This window comes from Anabrus simplex, chromosome 14, assembly GCF_040414725.1.
Source record: "Anabrus simplex isolate iqAnaSimp1 chromosome 14, ASM4041472v1, whole genome shotgun sequence".
Lineage (NCBI taxonomy): Eukaryota > Metazoa > Arthropoda > Insecta > Orthoptera > Tettigoniidae > Anabrus > Anabrus simplex.
In genome coordinates this window covers 75,648,458-75,654,457 of record NC_090278.1, presented here as the reverse complement: position 1 = coordinate 75,654,457, position 6,000 = coordinate 75,648,458, and positions in this window count along the sequence as shown.

Sequence of the window (6,000 nt, the reverse complement as noted above, 5' to 3'; positions counted from 1 at the left end):
AAAAACCAAACGTGGAGGGTAAACAGATTAAGAAAGAAAGAAAGAAAAGGAAAGAAAAAGCAACGACTATAAGTAAAAAATAAAAATAAAAAGTAATTCGTTTGGCGGGCTGAGTGGCTCGGACGGTTGAGACGCTGGCCTTCTGAGCGCAACTTGGCAAGTTCGATCCTGGCTCAGTCCGGTGGTATTTGCTCAAATATGTCAGCCCTGGATTTAGATATACTGGCACGTAAAAGAACTTCTGCGGGACAAAATGTTAGCACCTCGGCGTCTCCGAAAACCATAAAAACGTACTTAGTGGGACGTAAAATGGATAACATTACATTATTGATATTATTCTTTGTCTACCGTTTTTCCCACCCCTTGTGTGATCGCGGGTGCGAACTGTGTCTCACATGTGGATTTGGCCCTTTTTACAGCTGGATGCCCTTCCTGACGCTAACCTTACGTGGAGGGTTGTATTCACTACTGCATGTTTCTGTGATGCATAGACAAATACCCAGCCTCCGAGATATGAGTATTAACTAAACGTACGGTAGTTAAAATCACCAACCCGGCTGGGAATGGAGCCGGAGACCACTATGTTGAGCCATCAGCCAAGGAGCATAAAACTCAACATTTAGTCTGATCTGAAAACTAGTCCGCCTGGTAGGCGTGTTCGTTGTGGCGTCAAGTCTATATGAGCAGTGTTTGTGTTATTTCCACTTCAGTTTTGTTCTAGTTTTTCATCCGCATGGATTGCAGTAGTTGGATACTATCAAATACCATGTGCAATCCAGACCAGAGAGATGTAATTCCTTAAAAGTATTATCAAACCGAATCACGGGTACATTCCTATACATTTCCTCAGTAGCGGTGATTGTTGGGGCGGGGGGTTGTCGCCCCTCCACTTCGTGCAGGAAACATTAGGTACATTTTTATTCCATTTTATTCGTCTGAAACTAGGAATTATTAAGAAAAGCAATTTATAGAAGCCCTGTTGTCTTATCAGCTAATTATATATTTTTTAAAACAAAATTATTAGCGGAAATATGCGCAAAATGTCGTTCGTCGCGGCTAACGGATTTGTATAGCGCCACAGCAAGTAGTAGAGACTTTGTATGTGCTGTGACGAAGGGTAGGAGGGGTATTTTTTTTTTGCCAAGGTCATGGGCACTGAGCTATGATCCACCCGTTTGCTGTGCGCATTCGTCATTCTAGCAGTTTCTTTAGTATGATGATGATGTTGCTTGTTGTTTAAAGGGGCCTAACATCTACGTCATTGGCCCCTAATGGTACAAAATGAGACGAAATGAAATGACAAATTAAAAGTCCAAAATCTTCCACTGACCAGAATTCAAAATGTGAGGAGGAATGAATGGATGGATATGAATTTAAAACGATCAGTAGAACTGACCCACAGTGCCTCACATGCACAGAAGCTGTCATAAAACAATAGTACTACTGACCAAGGGACTGCTTCTATAGCACAATACTGAATCGATGATGCTTGTAGTCTAAAGGAGTCCAAAATCCAAGTCATCGGCCTCTCATAATGGTACTTATCGCTAGCAAAGTAGAACCATGGTATTTGTCATGTTGCGGTACTAATCAAAAGTAGTGTAGACTCACGGTATTCCACACATTATGGTACTACTCACAGGTAATGAAATTCGCACATGTAATACAGACCTATGCTGTTTCGCACATTGCAGCGCAATTTGCAGGCAACGCAAACCTATGGTGTTCATCACATAAGTGTATTATACCGTGGAGTTCCTCATATAGTGGGTACTAATCACAGGTACTGTAAAAGCCATCGTGCTCTTTTGCTACTAATCACAAACCTATTTGGTATCTAACATAGTGGTACTATGCGCAAGTAAAAGCGACCCATGGTGTTCCCTGCGTGGTGGTACTAATCACAAGTAGTTTCATGGTTCTAATATAATCATCCCTTGGTCGCCTCTTTTATCGCCTCTTACGACAGGCAGGGGATACCGTGGGTGTATTCTTCGCCTGCGTCCCCCACCCCGGGCGGGGGGTGGTGTTTGGTCCGGGAGGGGTATTTTATTTCCCTCAAGTCTGCGGCAAGCCGGTGAGGAAACCCCTATCCGCCACCCGAGTCGCGCCACGTTGGAGTATCACCTCTCCCCCTGCTACGCCAGCGTAGTAGGTTCATGGTCTTATTGTGTAGTCAAATACTAAATGACTTTTAATTGTATAATGATGCCATACTTCTCTTTAATTGTAGTTTGGTGAAAGTTTTATTGTATAGTACTGAATCAAAATTCAAAAAACTAATATTACCACACTTAAGTTGGTAGACTCTCAACCTTTACCGCTGTGTCGAAATTCGCTCAGAGAGCATCAAAAACTTACAATTTTGTAGTATTTTTTTCTTCCAGTTTTGATGTATAACCCCGCCCCGCCTCCCCGCTATATCCCAACAAACCCGGATACACTTTGTATTCTGTACACTTTTTGCCTGTACACTTGTAATTCCCAATCGCCAGTACTGCATTTCCTTGCATTTTTCCACAACTTTCTTAGGGTGCAAATAGCCCCTTTTGAACACACACTTCTCATACAGTGGTCTGATACTGTGGTTAGCCAGTTCGAGTCCCGTTGGTCAAAAAAAAAAATTTTCACCATCACAGTGTTGGCCGACAGTGTAGGGGAGGTGCTGGTACACAATTTCTAGTCACAAGATTGTGTGGCAAAGGCCTGGATTAAATTCTGAACCTCTCCACAGTGCTCAGATCGAATGAGAGCATACGATGCTGTTGACGGTGATTCATCCGTTGGATGAGGACCTTAAAACTTGGGCAGACTCCTTGGTGCTATTCGAGAAGAGTAGTCTTATGTGCCGGCACCGGGTTTCACCCTCTTCCTTCCTACTATCATATATCACGTCATTCATTTCATCTCATTAACTCCTCTGATTAGGTTGATGACAGGAAGGGCATCCAGTCATAAAAACCCGCCACGATAGATTCGTCTCACTTAATACCCGACATCGCAGACAAACAAACATTCTGGGGATGAAAGGGAATCAAACGCGGGACCCGCTGGACCAGTACTTCTAACATTCAGCCAAGGAGCCGGATGTAAACAATTCTTCTTCTTACATCGATTGCACGGTTGAACTCATTTAGCTGATATTTGTGGTTTCTTCTTCTTCTTCTCCTCTCACTAAGTTTTTTCTTGTGTTCTACCCTCCAGGTGTTAATTTCGTCTACACATTGGTGATTATCGGTTAGTGTTCAGGATTTACAACTATCCCATATGATTTCCTCGGTGATGTTAATTTCCTGGAGGTCAGTTTCAATTTCACTAAGCCAGTTATTTTTGGATTTTAATGAAAGAGCAAGATTGAAAATTCTTTAGTCATTTTGAGAATATGCCCATAGAATTTCAATCGCCTTTTGCTGAAGGTGTGCGAGATTTTTGTGGTATGGCAATTTATTTCCTGAGATTTTGTTTTCATCTGGATTCCGTGTCTACAAACTCGGCTGAAGATTTCTCGTAAAATATTCTTTTCTTGCTTTTCTCTTTGATTAATGATCTACCACCCATGATTAAGGTTTCCTATACATTGCTTTGGGTGTGATTATTGTAATGTAATGCCTCCATTTTGCTTTTCTAGTTATTGATTTGTTGTTATATGAATTCCAGGTGATTCGGTAAGCCTTTTGTAATTTAATAACTGTTTCTCTCTTTTTTACCCCATGATTTAACCCAGGGGGTTGAATGACTTCTCGTAGGTATTTATGATGATGATGATGATGATGATGCTTGTTGTTTAAAGGGGCCTAACATCTAAGGTCATCGGCCCCCTAGGTATTTACACTTCTTTATTATTATTATTATTATTATTATTATTATTATTATTATTATTATTATTATTATTATTATTATTATTATTATTATTATTATTATTATTAATTTCTTTGTTATGCACAGGCCAGAGTAAAGTGTAGCTTCCACCGAAGTCCCAGTCTCATCCATGAATGTGACAATATGGAAGCTGCTGGGTTATGAGTAGTGCTGAGTAATGACATTCAGAGCACGACTAGTGCGTCTGACTGTTACAAAAGGTGCTGCTCATAGGGTCAGTCATGCTGCAATAGTACTTTCTGACCCAGTGAGGAAAGCAATGGCAAACTACCTCACTCCTCATCTTGCCTAGTACGCCTCATTTTGGTGCTGTCATTGGTTTTTGGGGTTTCCTTATAACCACATAACCTTTAGCGGTGCTATTTGAGGATCCAACCAGCCTCTGGGCTGATGACCTAACAGACAGACATGCCTGACTAAGGAGTGCGACTGACTTTATTTAGATGATGTCATTGCCCGTTTCTTCTCCCAAAATCTGTTCATCTTCTCGCTGTGGCTTTTGTTGCGATCTTCTGACCAGATTTTTTTGGGGGCAATTGACCTTCGATGTTAGGCCCCTTTAAACAACAAGCATCATCATCATCAAGATTTTTTGGTGGTAGTGCTTGGATGGTCTGCAAAGCGGTGACTATCGACTCATTTTTTGAACTAAGATCTGTCTAACACAATGCCATCTGTGATGCCTATTTCCTGAAGATCTTTTCCAACTTTGAGTAGCCAATTGCAGTAGCATGCTGGTACAGGTCATGAGATTTCCTTATCATCCAGATTCCCTCTGTACAGACTGGTCTAAACATTTTCTTCTTCTTAGTTGTTGTTGTTTTTATTTTGTTTCAAACAACTATGGGTTGTGATTACACAACTTCCATCATTTTCTCAAGTTCTCTCTCTCTTTTGACAACTGCAAAGTACCTGGTTTTTATGGCATTCACCCTGAATTCCTCAAACATTGTCGGAAGAAAACACAAGGAAATGGTTGTCACGGTTTTTTTTTTTTTTTCTCAAATATTCTGATTACAAGCAAACTTCCTCCAGAGTTCAAACGAACCAAGATTCTGGCTATTCTGAAACCTGAAAGACCGAGCTCGATAGCTGCAGTCGCTTAAGTGCGGCCAGTATCTGCTATTCGGGAGATAGTAGGTTCGAACCCCACTGTCGGCAGCCCTGAAAATGGTTTTCCGTGGTTTCCCATTTTCACACCAGGCAAATGCTGGGGCTGTACCTTAATTAAGGCCACGGCCGCTTCCTTCCCACTCCTAGCCCTTTCCTGTCCCATCGTCGCCGTAAGACCTATCTGTGTCGGTGCGACGTAAAACAACTAGCAAAAAAAAAAAGAAACCTGAAAGTAATGAATCAATGTACCTTTCTTGTGGGCAGTCAAGATTTTCTTCTGATGAGGCGCAACAAAGTTCTCTGCGGAATGTACAGAATTTCACCTTATTTTCTTGACACGGCATAAGCCCAAAAGCCTATATACAGTATACAGTATCATGTCTAACTAGCTGATGTATCTGTGCTTCGCTACAGAGTTCTAAGAAAGACTGTCTTTGTGGTTTTCCCAACTGAAGTCAACATACTGTAGGTCATTACAATGACGTCAGTAGGAATGTAGCAATTAAAAAGGATGTTATCATGTAAAATACTCAATCAAATGAAAAAATGCACATTTTCTCACTTTTAACGAACAGTACTATGATGCTGATCTAACAGTCCCAAGTTCCAGAGCTGGAATGACCAGGCCGCAGACAACCGTGAGCTCTCCTCTGCCATTATTCCGTTAAGTGTGCACATTGCTCATTCCAATCAGTGCCTCAGAGTAAGGATTGATTAGCTCGAATGCTATGATGAACCAGTGTGTTACATACCAGTAGTATCAGAAAATTTATGAACCAAAGGAATGGCATGCTAAAGAAACGATAGATTTAAGTCCCCATTTACTTCCTGCCAGTATTCAGGCAAGCTGTTATACTCGGTACGCAGCAGTAATCCCATCTGTCAGAGATGAGTGGCAACAAAAGACACAAAGCATATCACAACAAACAATGGTCAATGTGATGTTATTGTTGATCAATTTTATGAGCTTTCTATATTGTAGACCTTTATATTTAGTTTTCTTTTGAC